This window comes from Mauremys reevesii, linkage group 1, assembly GCF_016161935.1.
Source record: "Mauremys reevesii isolate NIE-2019 linkage group 1, ASM1616193v1, whole genome shotgun sequence".
NCBI lineage: Eukaryota > Metazoa > Chordata > Testudines > Geoemydidae > Mauremys > Mauremys reevesii.
Window position 1 is genome coordinate 35,444,804 of NC_052623.1, and position 19,730 is coordinate 35,464,533.

Consider the following 19,730-nt stretch of genomic DNA (forward strand, 5'->3'; position numbering starts at 1 on the left):
GTAAATTTAAGACTTTTTTTTTTAGAAAGTCTTCCACAGTCTCTGATTTTGAGCAAATTTGCTATTCAGTGTACTACTGCTAATTATAGTGAATTCCTTTGGTATTCATTGTAATAGCACTAATTATAATGAAATTGTTTGGTATTCATTATAGCAGCGCCAATCATAAAGGATTCATTTGACATTTATGAGGACATCACATGTATTTCCTCAGCACACAATTGTAATTTAGCATCTGTAAAGCGTTACTTAATAGAAACATAAAGTCAAACACACTCATATTTTTAAAAAGAAAAAGTATGTTCTTACTATCACTGCAGGGATAAAGAATTTAACCAAATTGTTTGGGAGGAAATTAGTTGGTTAGACTGTCTAAGTAAGAAGCCAGGGATTATTTTGGCTTGTGCTTCTTTTACTATCACCAGATGGTAAACAGACAGATTTTCAATATTCGTTGTACTCAGTATTTGAGTTTTATATAGATATAGATATATAGATATAGATATAGATTAGATATAGTAGCAACATTTCTGACTTGCTACGATATACATATGTATATCCATTTATACATGTTTAGCAGTAATTTAGAGGTTTGTTGACTGCACACTGTTCATTGGCAAACATCTGCTATGTGTGTCCACAGTCAGACACCAGAGAGAAGTTTATTGGATTTTCCTAGTTAAAAAGCTAATTTCATAGGGAATTCTTTCTCTCTTTCTCTTTAACTAAAAATGTAAGATATGAAATAGGGGTCAATCATCAGTTGAGGTACCTCTGTGTAGTTCAGTTGCTTCTCTGTGTAGCTTCTCTTAGCTAAGGATCTGGCCAGGATAACAATTGATTAATTACTTGTTTTACATAATTGTCGAGCATCAGCAGAGAACATGGCAGCACATGATCATGGTTATGATCTCAAGGTTCTTTTAGATACTCACTGAAAACACCTCCCTTTCAGCCCATGATGTTAGGTTCCATCTAGGGTGACCAGATAGCAAGTGTGAAAAATCAGGACACATTTTTTTTTTCAGGCCGGGGGTTTTAGTTGTATAAATAAGACCAAGCCCCTAATATCGAGATGGTCCCGATAATATCGGGACAGCTTGTCACCCTAGTTCTAGTGTCCATTTGTTAAATCTTCAGACAAGCATCTTCGTGCTTTCTCCCATGCTGCCCCTCACACTTGGGAGAATTTTCCCACACATCTGCAAAACTAACTGATTATCCTCCTTCAAAACTCTCCTTAAAATTCTACTTTGCTCTGAGGCCTAAATAGAACTTGACAATGGCTAGACTGCTGGTGGGCTGAGCCCACATGCTAATCAGTATAGCCTTCTTGTTTCTTGTACTCCCCCATCTGTCAGCATCCATCTGTTGTCTCTTATCTTATACTTAGATTGTAAAATCGTTGAAGTAGGGATTGTCTATTTGTTCTGTATATGAACAGCACCTAACACAATGGGGTCTTGGTCCATGATTGGAGCTTTTCCCTGCTACAATCACACAAACAATGCATAATAAAAGCTGGCAATATTTGCAATATTCCATAGCTATTAAAAACTCCTCCCCAGCCCTAACCTCATACAGAGAACTATACTCTTTTCCCCACCAAAAGAAATAATAAATCAAGATCTCAATCCAATATTCTTTTTTCCTGCCCCCCAACCAACACTGCAGAAAAAAATAGTTTGCATTTTTCCCTTCCAAAAGTATCCATCCATTAGTTAAATTATTCTCTTGGAGATATCTCAAAGTTAACTGACTCATTGTATATAGAATGTGTATGTTTTTAATTGGGTGAGGGTACTTTAGGCTCCAGAGAGATTCTTGCTGTAAAAATAGAGTCTATCTGCTTATTCCTGTTAATTGTTTTACTTTAGGCAATATTTCCAAGGTTGTCTTGGCAAGGAAAACAGCTATAGGCCTGGGAACTATTGTAGCCTGGGGATTCAGGATCCTTATTGTAGGTGTGTCCCGAAACATGTATTTGGGAAGGGGAGTTTTGCTTGGTCCCGAGGGGCCACCTTGGGTAAGTTAATATAGAAGCAATGGTTGAGATCAGACCTGGTGTGTTGCATTCCTTACGTACCCTGAGTGGCTGTAACAAGAAGTGAGATTCTCCTTTTCAGGGCTCAAAGATTGGGTGTCTTAGCAAAGAGCTCATGTGAGCACCCTCCAGGTTGGTGCATAGCGAATAACTGCTAACTGTAAAGGTTGATTCTTAATGGAGCTTGCCATAGTGTCCTGAGTTCAAGTAAACAAGGTAATGAATCAGTATTGATTATCTTTATTATACAGGTAGTACAGGAGGTTCACATTTCTGGCTTGTTACCAAAAAGCTCTGTGGCATAAATTAACCTGAGTGACAAGAATTGGATGTGAATCCAACTTTCTCTGTAGGCTGAGGGTGGGCTCTGGTAAGTCTAATTGGATCTCATTAAAATAGATTCAAATTGCAAAGATGACTTCCAGAACTAGATTCTCTTCTGAACTTCTTCAAAGCCTGGTGATAAGAAGCTGAATCTGGTGTTCCTCTTTGAGCCTGTGATGGGTGGTACAGGTCATTTGGAGCTCCCAAAAGGGCTTTTACAACCTGATGCACCCTTGGCTCAATTTTCTTAAGAAGGGAAGAGTTTGAGGGGTGGCTATATTAGCTGAATTATTAGGGAAAAAAGGGATCTTCAAGGGAATTGAGCTCAAGGAAGTTGAGTGAACACCTGTGTAGAGCCTGATTGACTAAAGGCAGCTGTGCTGAATTGCTAATAGAGAGGCTTATGGGTGGGCCTTTGAAAGGCAGGGAAGACGGCCAAGAGAAAACTTGTTCTGTTTCACCAGGAAACTTGGGATGATCTGAGAACCAAGCCCTACACCTTTACTGGTAAGTTGCAGTGTTTTATCAGTTTGTGTGTACTCTCAACGGAGGCTGCAGGCGAGAGACGGTGTGCAGGGGCATTGGAGCTTTATATCCTTTGTTTTGGTCATATCTAAATGCAAAGAGGCCTTCCTGAAAAGGAGGATTTCTTCTTTTGTTTGACACAAAGGAGCCTCTAGTAGTGTCTGGTGAGGACCTGGAACTGGGGCCAAGCTAAAGGGCTTTTCTCTGAATATATTGTTTAAAGCAGTTTTGTATCCCTCAGCAATTGTTTAAAGGTGACTGGATACTGTTTGTGATGCATTAAATAGAGCTCATTCCTGCCAGTGTTCCAAATGCAACCACTTTAAATTCTTCCAAATGTGTCTGTCACCAGCATGAACTCAGACATGTGCTCCTCATGTTATGGGTGCTCAACTTGAGACACTGTGGCTGATACCTTACAGTTGCAACTGAAGTCGGTGGGAGCTCTGCTTTGAACATATAAAGTGCTGTATAATGCTAGTACTCTGAAAAATCAGCCCCTAGAATCTCTGATTGGGTACCCAAAACAAGAAGATACTTTTGACCTTAATCTCTGTGCCTACATTCTCCATCTGTAAGATGGGGATAATACCCACTCATCCTTCAGAGGCTGTGTGAAAATCAATTCATTAATGCTTGTGAAGCACTCAGATACTCATGTGATGACTGCCATAGAAAATCTCATGAGGAAACTAGTAATTCTGTTTTCAGAGCAGGGTTTGAATAACGTGGAGTAAATGAGGCATGGGGCCACACTTCAAATGAAGAGGATAAAAAGAAATATTTAACAGATGACTTCTTCCCTGAACACCATCCATCTTGCACACTGGATAAGGCAGTAGAAAATATTGTATGTGATCATATAATTAAAGACTATATCACAACACACATGCATCAGGGGCTAAATTAAGGTGTGACAGTCATCCTTAATTCTGGCACTTCCTAACTTTTGAGTGCTTGACTTTGCAACTTTCATGTTCTGGGTAATTTTGTTTATAGAGGGCTTAACACAATGGGGATTTCTCCTTGACTGGGGCTTCTAGGAATTAGGTGCTTCAGAACACTACTTACTATTTCTAACTGATCTGCCACTATTTTTTTATCTACAATCTAAACAGTGGACATAAACAGGCTATCTTAGGTTGGCAGAACTGGCTTAATACACTGGAAAACTTTTATTCTCTTATACCCCTTTTTTGTTGCTGTTAAAGCTCCTGATTTCACATCCTCCAGTGTTAGCACTTATTAGGTAAGAGAGTGGGAGAGAATAATTAAATACAGTCCTATACACAAGCAATACAGTTGGCTATATAAGGTTAAAGGGGCATAGGAAAAATTGGACATAATTAAAAATCAGGATATTTACTTAAGTGCCTTAGTAGAGAAGCAGATGTCCATTAAAAGATAAGGAGAGGGTTTTTTAAACCTCTCAAAGTATCTCCACTTTTGCACTGACTCCTTTTAATATTCTTGTTATCTTTGATTGTCATGGATTTTATCATGACTAGGTCATCAAGTCTGACCTCCTGCATAGTAGTGGCCTTAGAAAATCATCTAATAATTTTTATATCCATTCCATAACTTCTGTTTGAGTGATACATTTTTTTTAGAAACATATCCAGTCTTGATTTAAAGGCTTCAAATGATGGAAAATCCATCCTGTCCCTGTGTAAATTGTTCCAATAATTAATTGCCATCATTGCTGAATTTCTTATTTCTAGTATGAATTTGTCTAGCTTCAGCTCTCAGCCATTGGATCTTATTATGCCTTTTTCTGCTAGATTAAAAAGCCCTCGGTCAGAATCTCATTAGTCTATAAGTATCAATATGGGGATCAAGTCATCTCTCAGCCTTCTTTTGAATAAATGAAATACACTGATAGTCTTAAGACTCAGTAGAAGGCATGTCTTCCAGAATTCTAATCATTCCTGTAGCACTTTCCTTAAACCCTTTCCAATTTTTCAATGTCCCTTTTAAAATGTGGACACCAGAACTGGACACAGTATTCCAGAATGGTGTCACTAATGCTGTATGTACAGATAATGCCACCTCCTTTCTCTTACTAGGCATTTCCTTGCTTATACATTGAAAGATCATGTTTGCCCCCTTAGCTACAGCATTACACTGGGAGCTCATGTTCAGTTTGTCTATGATTACCCCTAACTCATGTGCAGGGTGTCATGCTGTCTAGCAGATTGTCAGCTGAGGCCAGAGCAATCGGGCAATTCACTTGTGCGTGAATGCCAAAGGAATGCTAAAAGGTCATAGTAAATTCAAGCCAATTCACTTGTTAGAATAGATCAAAAGGAGATGTTGATGGTATTGTTTTCACCCTATCAGTATTCTGTTGTATGCTATCACATTACATGTAGCTATCTTAGGGATACCCTGTACTTAATTAACCCTATAGCAAATATGCATGCATCGGATGAAGTGGATATTCACCCACGAAAGCTCATGCTCCAAAACATCTGTTAGTCTATAAGGTGCCACAGGACTTTTTGCTGCTTTTACAGATCCAGACTAACACGGCTACCCCTCTGATACCTATAGCAAATGTGTATTTACCTGATGCTTAAACTTCATGAACTAATGCAAGATTGTTTGGATTGCGGTAACTAAATGCATTATGTACGTATTTGTAATAGAAATGACCATCTAACGGGATTGGAGCCTTAGATCTGTAAATGAGGAAGCACACTAACCTCAAAGCACGGGTCACTGTTTTTGACAATGGGAAATCCCCAGACCCAGTCTCCCTTTAGTCAACAGAGGAAAATCCCATGCTATGATGGGCTTGCCAGATTGTCTTCCGGGGAAGACCATTACAAGAACGGATCCAGAGAGTGATCCTGTATCTCTGGACTGATGAATTCTGACAGGCTGGAATACTGAGCAATTGGACAGAGATCCCTAGAGCTATTCTAGGTAATCCTGTAAGATTTATGAAAAACTAGCAGATTATTACTTCTCTGCTATCCTATTGGATTTACAAATTTTGACTCACCTGTTAATGTATTTTACCTGCTTTAACCTCTCAGTAACTCATTTCTTTTCCTTAGCTAATAAACCTTTTGTTAGTTTAATAAAGAAATTGGCTGTCAGTGTTATATTCGGTATGAGATCCAGAGTATCCGTTGACCTGGGGTAATTGACCGACCCTTTGGGGGTGGGAGTAACCTAATGTGAGGCGATTTTTGGTTTTAATAACTGTTTATCATGAAGTCCAGTTTGTCTGGGTGGTAAAGAGGGGCTGGAGAGCTGAAGGGGACTGTCTGTGGCTCCATGGTAAGACTAATATAGTAATACATGAACGCCCAGTTGTTGTTGGCTTAGTGAAATCTCATTCTAGAATATACCCCAAACTAGTGGTATGTCTGCCCTGGTTCTGACAGTCTGACCTGTGATTGGCAATCTCAGTTGTAAACCATACCAGACAGTGTGACACAGGGTCAATGTATTCCAGAATAGAGTCCCACATCTTGAATGGATAACATACATTTTCTGTTGCTTCATAGATGCATTTAATACAGACAACTACAAGGTCATATAACTCATATGAGCCCCTTTTCCCAAGTGATCTGTATAACTGACCTGTCCTCATCATCATTATTTATCATTTCACCAATTTTTGTATTCCCTACAAATTTCACAAGCAATCATTTTATAGTTTTTCCAGATCATTGACAAAGATAGTCAATAGCACTGGACCAAAAACAGATCCCTGTGGGACACTACTAAAAACACTCCCATTAAGGTGATGCTTCCTAATTTGCAACTCGTTTTCAGGCCAATATGTTTTTAATCAATTTAATATGAATTATACACTTTCCTTTGCATAGCGCTAATTTTTATCAGAATGGCATGCGGGACCACATCAAATGCTTTATAAAAGCCTAGGTATGTTATGTAAACACAGTTACCCTTATCAGACTTCTGATCTCATCATAAAATGATATTCAGTTGGTTTGACAATACCTATTTTCCATAAAATCATGTTGATTGACATTAATTTTGCCACTGATTGCATCCTAGATCAGCCTCTCCAGGACGTTGCTTGGGATCAATGTCACGCTAACCAGCCCATAGTTACCTGGATCATTCAGTTTACCCTGTTTGAATTTGGTCTTTTCTCTGTAATAACCACCTTTCCTGCCACTCATCTAACACCAGTCTATACCCTGCTTCATTGTGTAATCTCACTTCTGTCAATGTATTTTTCCACCTTGTCCATTTCTGCCATCTGCATCCTCCTCCCCATAGCTCTACACCTCAACAGTTCTACGTTTCACTTCAAATCTCAGCTGAAAACTTTCCTTGTATGTCTACACTTCTAATTTTGCTCTTCCTCGGCTATTTTTTCCCCTCTGAGATGGTGTTCTTCAACTTGGCAAGGTTCTTTGGAATACACTTGTATTGTATATTGCTGCTAGAGTTCATAATATACAGTATGCTTATCTCCACTCCAGGGAACAGATTAGTTGCAGGGATTATTCATGAAGTCTGCCTTTGGGAAGCCAGGCAGAATGCAAGTCAATAGAATTCCTGTTATGATAGATTTTTTGGGCTTGTTAGGCCAAGTTGTAGCCTGTCCTTTTCCTCTAAGCTTCGATCTTCCACTTCCTGGACTTCAACTCCACCTTGTGAGTCTCTTCTAGAGGAGGAAAGAGGAAGACTGATATTTAACTGAGGGTTGTAGTACTCAAGATCACTCTTGTAGAGTAATTCCATAACACAAGGAACATAACTTTTTGCCTTTCCTAATCTGTTAAAACATGTTTTAAACTATGTGACTTCTTGCATTTTTTTGCTTCCTTTTACAGCTCCAGACTTACTACCCCTACTGATACTTACTGATACCTGAATTTTATAATGTGCTTAAACTTAATGAACTAATGCAAGATTGTTTAGATTGTTATATTTAATCGTATATGATTATGAAATGACCATCTATCTGACCGGATTGGAGCCTTAATTATCAGAAATGAGAAAGCACACTAACCTCAAAGCACGGGTCACTGTTTTTGACAATGGGAAATCCAAGACCCACCCTCCCTTTAGTTAAAAAAGTCCATGCTATCCCATGCTATGATGGGCTTGCCAGATTGTTTGTCTGGAAAGGAAGAGAGAGTGATCAGGATCATCTCCTGACTCTCTCTCTGATGAATTGCTGAATCTGAGAGCAATTGGATGAGACCCTAGAGCTAGAGATCTAATCTCTATTCTAATTTAAAAAAAAAGATTTATGAAAAACTAGCAGATTATATTATCTGCTAATTTATTGGATTTTGTTTTTGTATTTAATGTTTTTGTTTTTTAACCTCTTTAACTCTCTCATTTCTTTTTTTTTATAAACCTATTGTTTTTTTTTTAAAGAAAAAATTGGAAAGTGTTATATTATAGGTAGATCCAGAAGAGATCTATATGACCTCCTGGGGTGACACGATGACCCTGGGGGGGGTGACCTATAACTAATGTTTTTTTTTTTTTTTTTAATAACTTTATCAAGAAGAAGTGTTTGTGGGGGTGGTAGGGCTGGAGAGCTGAAGGGGGACTGTCTGTGGCTCATGGTAAAGACTAATATAGTAATACATGAACGCCCAGTTGTTGTTGGCTTAGTGAAATCTCATTCTAGAGATTTTGACATGTTGACCTCTTTCTCTGGTTAGGTTCTGCCAATCATGGAACCACAGCATGGGATATTTTAGATTTTCAAGGCCTGGATTGTCATGGTTACTTTTTTATTAGAATAAGCTTTCAAGGCCAAAATCTTACTGAAATCACAGGGATACAAGCAGTCTGCAGACACAATCTGGCTTTTCAACAGTCATATCTTGCTGTACTTATCTGTTGGGGGGAAAAAAAGCACACACAAAAAACCCAAGTTGGCTAACTGTAACTCTGTTTCTAGAAACCCAGAACTTTGTTCTGAGGGGTTTTTTTCGTTTTGTTTTTTTTTCATTTCAGGTATAGTTGGTCCCTTACTTGGTGTAGGATCATGAGAATCTTACTGGGAAATGAGTGTATATATTTTTAATATTAAAATAACTCCATCTTACTGCCTAGCTCCAGATTTCTCCAATCCCAAAGAGCTTTGTTAGCTGGCACAGCATTAAAAGTATAGCTTCAGGTCTCTCTCCTACTTAAAAAGACTTGCATACGGAATGATCTTCTACATGATTTAGTTTAGACTAAGCAAGTCAATTTTTTGGTAAACATCAATACTTGCATTTAAATGAACTGACATCACTAACACTTTTTACCCTCTAATAGATATGGTATGGAAAAAAAACACCTTCATGAATCGGTTGGAAATTTGTGATGTGAGGGTTTTGCTTGTGGCAAAAAGAAGATAATTCCCATGCATATTGAAATGCGATTGGTTTTAGTTAAACAACTTTTATTCATACACACAGCATGACTGGGAGTTGGGGGGGAAACTAGAGTGCTCATACTGTTCTCGCATACAGTTATTTAACCAGATTCTGATTTTGCTTACAATGGTGAAAATCCAAATTAATTCAATTGAATTTGACTTGGTGATTCAAAGACATTGGACCAATACTGGAAAACATAGCATTTCCTGTGTGTGTGTGTGTGTATATGTGTATATATGTGTATATGTGTGTGTGTGTGTGTATATATATATATATATATATATATATATATCCTCTGATTCCTCTTACCTGTAGACATTAAGAGGAGTGAATGCCATAGGCTGGAGATCAACCTGTAATTTCAATTTTCTTACATGCATTGATCTTATAGAAACAATACAGTATATATTGTAGGAGCAATTAATATTAGAGATGTCTGATATTAAAACAATTATTTGTAAATATTTCTCAGATGTGGCCAGTTCTCTGTGCAATTGTTCATCATTTGTGCATTTTGACCAGTCATCTAGTGGGTGTATTTCTGGTGGGGTCCCACAGGGATTGGTTCTTGGACCTACACTGTTTAACATTTTTATCAATGACCTGGAAGAAAGCAGACATCACTGATAAAGTTTGCAGATGACACCTCAGTTGGGGGAGTGGTAAATAATGAAAAGGATAAGTCACTGATTCAGAGCAATTTGGATTGCTTGGTAAATGGGGTGCAAGCAAACAATATGCATTTCAATACAGCTAAATGCAAATGTATATATTTAGGAACAAAGAATGTAGGTCATTCTTATGGGAGGGACTCGCTATCCTGTGAAGTAGTAACCTTAAAATGATAATCAGTTGAACATGAGCTTCCAATATGATACTGTGACCCAAAGAGCTAATGTGATCCTGGGATGCATAAACAGGGGAATCTCAAGCAGGAGTAGAGGGGTTATTTTACCTCTGTTTGGCATTAGAATGACCACTGCTGGAATACTGTATCCACTTCTGGTGCCCACAATTCAAAAAAGGATGTTGATAAACTGGAGAGAGTTCAGAGAAGAGCCATGAAAATGATTAAAGGATTAGAAAACTTGGCTTATAGTGAGATACTCAAGGAGCTCACTCTAATTAGCTTAACAAAGCAAAGGTTAAGAGGGTGAATTGATTATAGTGTCTAAATATCATCCACATGGGGAACAAACACTTAATAATTGGCATCAAGCAGAGAAAGGCATTATTCTATCCAATGGCTGGAAGCTGAAGCTAGACAAATGCAGACTAGAAATAAAATGTAAAGTTTTGACAGTGAGGCTAATAATTTACCAAGGTTTGTGGTGGATTCCCCATCAAAGCCAATCCTGATTAGAAATTTTCAATCTATTCAAAATGTTTTATGGAATTATGTGGGGAAGATATATGGCCTTTGTTATACAGGAGGTCAGACTAAATGCGCACAATGACCCCTTCTGGCCTTGGAATCTATTGTGATAGACCCAGGCCAGTTGGGTACAGCAGAATAGCAGAAGGCAGATATACTGGCCACTGGATTAACAGTTTTCTGTTCCCTGACTGACCAGAGCAGGGGCTGCTCCAGGCTAATGAGAACACCTGATTCTAATTAACCTGCAAAGAGTCAGATGAGACCATTAAGCTAATGTGACCACCTGACTCTAATTAAGGCCCTGCTGATACTATAAAAAAGGCTCACTCCAGTCAGGCAGAAGAGAGCCAGAAGAGAGGAAGTGTGGCTGAAGAGCTGGTTAATGAAGCACCCTCAAACCATTGGTAAGGGAGCCCTAAGGTAAGGGTGAAGAAGGGAGAAGCAGGAGAGCTGTGGGGAAGTGGTCCAGGGAAATGTAGCAACTCTGGCAGTGAAAGGTTGGCTGCCAACAGCTGCTACCATTAGGGTCCCTGGGCCGGGACCCGGAGTAGAGGGTGGGCCCGGGTTCCCCCCAACCCACCACTACAGGAACATCTCCTGGGAGGGGAAGTCAGGACAGGAGGCTAAACTGTTCTGAAATAAGCCCTAGGGACAATAGAGACTGTGGGAGTTCTCTCACCAACCTCCTTGCTGGCCTATGATGAAAAGGGCTCAGTAGATCGTAACCCTGGCCCTAGAGAGAGAGAGAGAAGGGCTACGTGGAGGGTCACAGTGAGCCACTGAGGCTAGCATAAACTGCCTAGAAGCATAGGAGCCACAGGGGCAAGGTCAGAGCTCTGCCACACTATATATTTGTGAAAATGAGCAAGCAAGTCTCTCAATTACATGTGTATGTTAGTCCTAGCTACTGGAATCATGAGATTGCATGACAATCTCCTTTTTTTTTAAAAAAAGTTTATTTCAAGCCCTAATGATTACAGAGGAAAAACTCAAATGTGAAGCCACTGCACCCTGAAGATCCAAACCAGAAGGGAAATAAGTGTTAGGTTCTTTTTATTTTTTTGAACTAGCCAGATTTTGAGGGGACAGTTCATGTTTTCTCAACATTTGCAGTTGGCAATACCGAGTCCACAAATCCCAAAAAGCTTAATCACAAATGATTGGTCCAAAAACCCATACTAAGGATCATGTGGTACCTTATAGACTAACAGAGGTATTGGAGCATGAGCTTTCGTGGGTGAATACCCACTTCGTTGGATGCATCCGACGAAATGGGTGTTCACACACACAAGCTCATGCTCCAATACCTCTGTTAGTCTATAAGGTGCCACAGGACTCTTTGCTGTTTTTACAGGTCCAGACTAACACGGCTACCCCTCTGATACTTGATACTAAGGATTATTCCCTATGTGTGAAATCCATACCTACATAAAGGGCTGGAACAAGACTTGGGCTGTATTTTAAGGCCCTAAGTGGTACGCAAGTCATGTTTCAGCCCTCTGTATTGTCCTTCAGTTACTGTAGTCACTTGGATAACACACTGATGTGTGCTAATATAAGCACCAGATTGCCTTAATCTTTTATCCAGTCAAGACTATTCATGTTCATCTAGATATCTGCATTTGACTCTCTCAATTTTCACTTTGTTGAACAGAAGATTCAGGCAGCGAACTTATGCTGCCTACCTTGAACAAGAGATGCCAACACTTCTAATGTAGGATATTACAGCTATTTCCTCCCATTCATTTTTGGGACAGGATACACAGCTTTCAGTTGCAAGAAGCCTGCACCACAAGACTAGTGAACTAGACTAATACAATTGGATGTAAATTTTAAATTCAGCATGCTGCAGATATTGTGAACACAATTAAATGCTTCCACCGATCATTAAAAAAATAACCACAATAGTTCCTCAATGTCTTGTCAACATCAGAGCAATGTTCTGAAAAATTATGTTTTTAATAGCATACCATTGGTGATAGAAGTATCAGATAAAAGGCTCTAATATGACAGATAAATGCTGGATGAGCTTTGTCTAAATTTTTTTTTTTTAATTCTAAATTGCATCGGAGTCTGATCCATAGTTTTTGGGGGGGGGTTAGGTTTTAGTTTTTGGTCTCTGCTTCTAATATGAAAATCTCTCTCTCTTCCCACCCCCCCCAAATTGTCTCTTGGACCTGTTCCAGCAGCCTGTCCTGTCTTACTTCTGCAGTTGCAGATAGTGATAAAGACCCCTTTGAAGAGTACTGTGTCTATTCTCTGGATATAATTCCTACCAACATCAATGGAAGTTTATCTCCTTGGTACAGGTTTGGATTAGAGATGAGACAGAGCCATAAAGTTTAGATTCAGATCCAAACTCTTCCAAAGTTCCAGGATGCTCAGCTGTCTTGTTCAGGGGCAGCTGCAAACAATGAAACCGGATTGGAGGCCGGAGGTGGGATATGTGGAGGAGGAATCTTGCATCCTTTCCAGTGGGGAAATATTAGTAGGAAAACTGAATTTGAAATTAGGCTTCTCTTACCCGGTTTCCCTGAACACAGGATGCATGTGGCAGATGTATGTTATCAATGTACATAATCTCAGCTTTCTTCTTCTAGTGTCTGGAATACAAAATCCTTGCTGAGGACTAATGGAGCTTTTCCTCTACCACAAGTGTTAAGGCCTCCTATTTTTAGAGCAGATGACTGGGGGTGCTTGTCCTTACCCTGATTGCATCTGGTTACCTGATAACCATGGTATTGATATAGGTACTAGATATAGCATTACACCAATAAGTCAACCTTCTTATAAAAAGGAATCCTCGGGCCAGTATAAACTTTTAATAAATCATATCACTCTTGGCTAATTCATTTCTCCTTCAATATGAAGTTTATCTAGCCTCTAGATTTATCAACAACTTAAAAACTAGGTGAATTTGGGCATGAAGAAATAACTCTAGCTGGATTTCAACTGTTTATCTGCCAAAGTATGCACACAGGTGAGTAATGTTTTGTAAAGGTCTTTGGTTTTTAGTCTCTCCTTTCAACAAAGGTCATTACAGACCAATAAATAACCTGTCTGGATAAAGATTCCCAATCCTGTACTGTAGCAAGGATAGGAAGCAGGAAACAATTTGGGAATTACAAGAAAACATTAGTGTATCTTACTGGAAATTTTAGTATACAGGATTAACTTTTAAAAGTTGCACATAATTTACTGCAAGATTATGTCAATGATAAATTGTATCTGTCAAAGCACACAAAATACATCATCTAATGAAATAAATGCTATTGCATGCAAGCTTCCTGCTTATGGCAATATATTCATTGCTTGGGGAAACTATTTGGTCTAATGTGTTGATTGCTATAGGACTTCAACATCTTGAACAGCTTTAAAAAGACAAGCTTATCTTAAATATGATTATTCTAACACAAACAATATGAATAGGCTCCGTAACGGCAAATGGTGCTTATTGCATTACATACTTGAGTGTAAAGTTTAAGAGCTGGATGAACATATCTAGGTACAGAAGAAGACCATATTCATGGATGATACTAGAAATAAATTCTTAGGGCAAACCTATTTTTTTCATTCAGGCACAATAATGGCAAATGCAGTACACCTGTTAGATTTTTGTGGATCTAGAATTCAAAGTAACATGCAGGGGACCTATAAATATGAGAAAACACAATTACTTTTCACAAATCTTTGGAATCTGTCCACAAGGAATAAGCAGAGCCACCGTAGTGCTCAATTAGTTTCTGCTGTGCCTTGAAGGCAAATGAGTAGTACCATGAGACTTAGTGGCCAAATGATTCAGAGTGTTGTCCTCTGTACATGGGCATAAATAACTAATCTATCAGTCACCCATGCTCCTCGTGTTATATTCTAATATGATACTTGATAGTACAGGTTAGCTATTGGAATTTGTCCACTTCCACCTATTCAATATATTTTTTTCCTCAACCAGGGGGAAGTGGAACATGGACATATAGTTAATGTCTTTGGCATCAAGTGTTAGGTTTGGGGGACTGGAAGAATTATTATATAATTTAGTTTGTCCTATTGACTGCTTTCTGTGAAACACTGATGGCATTTGAAAGGAAATGAAATCTCTTCTAAATTAAATATTGTTTGTTAATTTGATTCCAGAAGAAACAGCCACTGGTAGCAACTCACTCTTCTTTAGACTACTTTACAATTCAGTCCTTTCATCTGACATTCTATCACTAGCTGGCATTTTTTCTTGCCATCTTCACATCTAATAGATATTAGAAACAAACTCAAATATAAACATAATTTGAGATCAGTTTTAGCTTTCATTTTATGTATCCTCTCACCACGTTCTTTCACCCCACTACAGTGAAGAAAATAGCAAAGAAAATAACACAGCAAAGCTGACACTGACCTGCCTCACTGACTCACTCCTGATGTCATATGTTAACTCATATCTATGATGCTGTAAACTCTGTAAACTATCTGTAAAAGTGCATGGTACGACATAAATAGAACTTTCATGTGTCCTTATACCTAATGAGAACAATGTGTTTGCCTCTAAGCAATCATGTGTAACGTGTCTTCTTTTTCCTTAACTTATGCTCAGTCTCTTTTAATGGCCTACATGAAATGTGTACCAATAAGACATTAAGGAGATGAGTCTTTTCAAAGCAAACAGATGTATGCATGCAGGCCTCTCCTATATAAAGTGGAAAGGAAAAGGTCTGGTACTATAGTTTACCTGCAGGAGCTAATAAAGTTTAGTTGACAGCCATCCTGACTGCCTGCTAAACTCTTACAATTGGGAATACACAAAACGAAGACTCCACAAGACACTAGTAAATATGCAACTTCTAAGTTATATATTTACATTGCATTGGTATCTTGATGGAATTAGATGACTTTTCCATCTCTCATTTCTCTGAATCTGTTTGATATCAGCCTCACTGAAAGGTCTCTGCTCCTATCTCAATCCCCAGAGAAGGTAGCTCTTGGCATAAGCCTACAGTTTGAGGTGGAGGTATAAATTCCAGCCTGAGGAGAGGACCTATACTAGCTCTCATTGGGCACAAAAAATCCAGTAACTGTAGTGCATGAGGCCCTAGTTGCCCCGAGTATGTACATACATATCCAAGATGCGGCATATGTGGGGCAGCTAGCCACCCTTGCTATTGGCACCACTGTGACTCGACTATTTTCAGCCTGCTTGCCCAATCAGAGCTAGCATGGCATGTCTCCTCGGGCTGGAATTTAAACCTCCAGCTTGAAGTATAGATATACTCTGGAAAATATACCTTGGGTAAGGATGGATACTCTAAGGCAAAGCTGACTAATGCTTTTATCACTTAATGAATGTGACAGCTGCATATATAAAGGCTGAAATCTTCGCAGGCTTCTTTGGAAGAAGTATGATTTATCATCAGACTGGAAACAGTGACACTTGAAATGAAGAATAATCATAAACATTATAGGTCTCTAGTTCTTTGTTTTCACATTAGGCCAAGAATACTTAATTTTCTGGCACTGCTCTTTGTGCACACATGCTGACTCTATTCGTGCATCACTGGATTGGGAATTGCTTTAAAAAAAGAGAGCCATATGCTTGGATGTCTGACTGTGACATCTAGACCTTGGGTGCCCTGCTGCAAAGTGGAATCCACAGCCCTAGAACCCAAGCTCCTCTACAATGCAGGGGTTCAGTTAGGTACCCAAAGAATGGGAGTCCCAAAATCCAGCAAACTGAGCAGGGGGCAACCTAGGCTAGCTAGGAGGAAATGCTGAGAAGGGCGTGGCCTAAAGCCCATCTCTCAAGGGGAAGTAGACACCTGATGTGAAGTGCTTCCTTCCATGTCAGTATAATAATAAATCTATGGCTCAGCAGTTAGAGCACTCACCCATGATTTTGGAGAACTGGGTTCAAGCAGACTGGGGATTTGAACGAAGATCTCCCACAGCCTGGGTGAGTGGTCTAACCACAAGGCTATTGGATAAAAATAGGGTTTAATTTACTAGGAGTGTCCTGAGCATGCTTTCTGGAGGGGGAGCCCCTTGTCTGAGGATCTCACTGGAGTTTAGATGTGAGCTGTGCATTGGGACTAAGGCAGCTCTTAAAACTTAAGCACCAAAGGTGTGATTCATGAAGCAAGGGAGGCAACTAAGTTCCTGTGTGCAGCACCACTGTGATCCACAAAACTCCCACCTGACTTCCGCCTAACCCCGTAGGCACCTAACTTACTGCTGTAAAAGTTCCTTAGGCACTGCCTAAGATTTAAACCCTGGGTGTGCACACTGCTGCCTCTCCTGTAGGAACCGGGGCACCTATCTCCCACCTAAGCCCCAAAGCCATTCACAAACCAGGAGAAGATAAGCATTTATCACCTACGTTGCATGAAGGGCGTCACTTAGTAGGCATGCTAAGAGGCTAGCTACTGGACTGGCTCCCATTCAAAATCCAGCTGGAGGAGATTGATGAAATGGTCCAAGTGCTACATTCAGGAAGTCTACCTACCTGGTTCTACAGCTTCTGGTTTACTTCTGGGTGTTAGTAAAAATGGATAGTGCTCTGTTGATCCATATGTTTTGGGCTATCGATACCAGAGATATCACTTTTGTCTCAGTGTGCCATTAGGTCAGTTCAGCTTAGCATCTTAGCTGATGTGCCTTCGTTTTATCAGTTCTTAAATCTAGGTGATGGGAGCAGGGTGTTATTCCAACAAATTACCCTTGACTCTGGAATTTACTTTCCTGACCTTGTTGGGACAGAGCATCAGTTTGTTTGACCTTCAGGCTAGGGTATGAAGCCCATATGTTTGATCAGATTTGTCCTTTGATGGGATGATGCTGGAATATAATTACTGTATGCCTTCAACGTGTGTCAGTGGGGAGGGAAATTGGGGGAAGTTGACTTGGTTTTAGGATGGAGCTGAGTATTAATTTGTCAACTACACTTTTTATAATGTGGCTTTAAAACTTGGGTACATGCACGTAGAGACATGTCATGGGCACGTTTAAAATTTTTTTAAATGATGTATATAGGGAATTGCTTTTCCTACTACTGATATTCACCCATCTCTCATATGAGGATGTTTTTAAGCACATCCCTGTGCTATTGTTGCTCCATTTGGCCTGAGTGGTTAGTTAACATCCGGAGCCTTGTGAGTTGTTACCATTAAAAGGAGACAGGTTCCTTGCTCACAATTCCCATTTTTCCAGCCAGTACTCTGCCCCAACAGGTCCCTTGGCTTATTCACAGGGCCGTGCTGTCAGTTATTCTCTTGCAGTCTCCTGCTTTCAGACTGCTTTCGCTTGGCGTTTTTGCTGCTCCTTCTGTCTGGTCTCTGGTCTCTATTTTCATTCACACATGGATGGCTGCAACCAAATCAGTTCTGAGCTCCTGCATTTGTATTCATTGTAGTCTTCCATTGTTTCAGATGTCACTAAAAACAGGGGGGTAGCTGTGTTAGTCTGGATCTGTGAAAGCAGCAAAGAATCCTGTGGCACCTTATAGACTAACAGACATCCGAGGAAGTAGGTATTCACCCACGAAAGCTCATGCTCCAAAACATCTGTTAGTCTGTAAGGTGCCACAGGATTCTTTGCTGCTTTTACTAAAAACAGGGGCATTTAATTGTTCCTCATTTAACTTAAATAGAAGGTGGCTAGTACAGAGATGATTTTTTTTTCTGGCAGTTATGAAGAATCAAAAGTTTTGTTTTGGTCGATCTGAAACCCATTTCTTTTTTTTCTTAATTTTCAATTCTTAGTGACTCAAGTCAGAAAAAAATAATTTGAACAAAATGTTTTGTTCAACCTGAAATGAGAACATTTCATTTTTTGTCCTCTTGAACTATTTGTATAAAAGCAAAGGAAATGAAGGGCTAGATTCGCAAAAGTGCCATTCACAAAACTAAGGAAGAGAATGAAACTGCCCTCCTGCCTCTTATGGCCAACAATCCAGTGTTTAGGACAATCCCCTAGGATACTGGAGACCTGCATTGAAACCCCTACTCGAGAGGATGCATTTGAACACAGGTCTCTGGCATTAGAAGTGAATCATGGAATCATAGAATATTAGGGTTGGAGGAGACCTCAGGAGGTCATCTAGTCCAATCCCCTGCTCAAAGCAGGACCAACACCAACTAAATCATCCCAGCCAAGGCTTTGTCAAGTCAGGCCTTAAAAACCTCTAAGGATAGAGATTCCACCAACTCCTTAGGCAACCCATTCCACCACCTCCTTAGGCAACCCATTCCCGTGCTTAACCACCCTCCTAGTGAAATAGTGTTTCCTACTCTCCAACCTAGACATCCCCTACTGCAACTTGAGACCATTGCTTCTTGTTCTATAATCTACCACCACTGAGAACAGCCTAGCTCCATCCTCTTTGGAATCCCCTTTCAGGTAGTTGAAGGCTGCTATCAAATCCCCCCTCACTCTTTTCTTCTGCAGACTAAATAACCCCCGTTCCCTCAGCCTCTCCTCATAAGTCATGTGCCCCCACCCCCTAATCATTTTTGTTGCCCTCCGCTGGACTCCCTCCAATTTGTCCACATCCCTTCTGTAGTGTGGGGACCAAAACTGGATGCAATACTCCAGGTGTGGCATCACCAGTGCTGAATAGAGAAGAATAATCATTTCCCTTGATTTGCTGGCAATGCTCCTACTAATGTAGCCCATTGGCCTTCTTGGCAACAAGGGCACACTCCTGACTCATATCCAGCTTCTCATCCACTGTAATCCCCGGGTCCTTTTCTGCAGAACTGCGTGCCAGTCGGTCCCCAGCATGGGATTCTTCCTTCCTAAGTGCAGGACTCTGCACTCGTCCTTGTTGAACCTCATCAGGTTTCTTTTGGCCCACTCCTCCAATTTGTCTAGGTCACTCTGGACCCTATCCCTACTCTTCAGCATAGCTACCTCTCCCCCCATCTTAGTGTCATTTGCCAACTTGCCGAGGGTGCAATTAATCCCTTCATCCAGATCATTAATAAAGATGTTTAACAAAACCAGCCCCAGGACCGACCCCTGGGGCACTCCGCTTGATACTGGCTGCCAACTAGGCATCGAGCCATTAATCACTACCCGTTGAGCCTGACGATCTAGCCAG

General features: G+C 40.0%; 1 long non-coding RNA gene across 5 annotated transcripts in view; it reads left to right on the top strand.

Moving 5' to 3' along the window:
* The first annotated feature begins 2,797 nt into the window (after window positions 1-2,797).
* Window positions 2,798-19,730, top strand: part of LOC120370680 — a 61,964-nt gene continuing 45,031 nt past the window's right edge. For all 5 annotated transcript variants that reach the window (XR_005583885.1, XR_005583884.1, XR_005583881.1 and 2 more), the window contains exon 1: window positions 2,798-2,875. This is a non-coding gene — a long non-coding RNA (uncharacterized LOC120370680). The remainder of the gene's footprint in view (window positions 2,876-19,730) is intronic.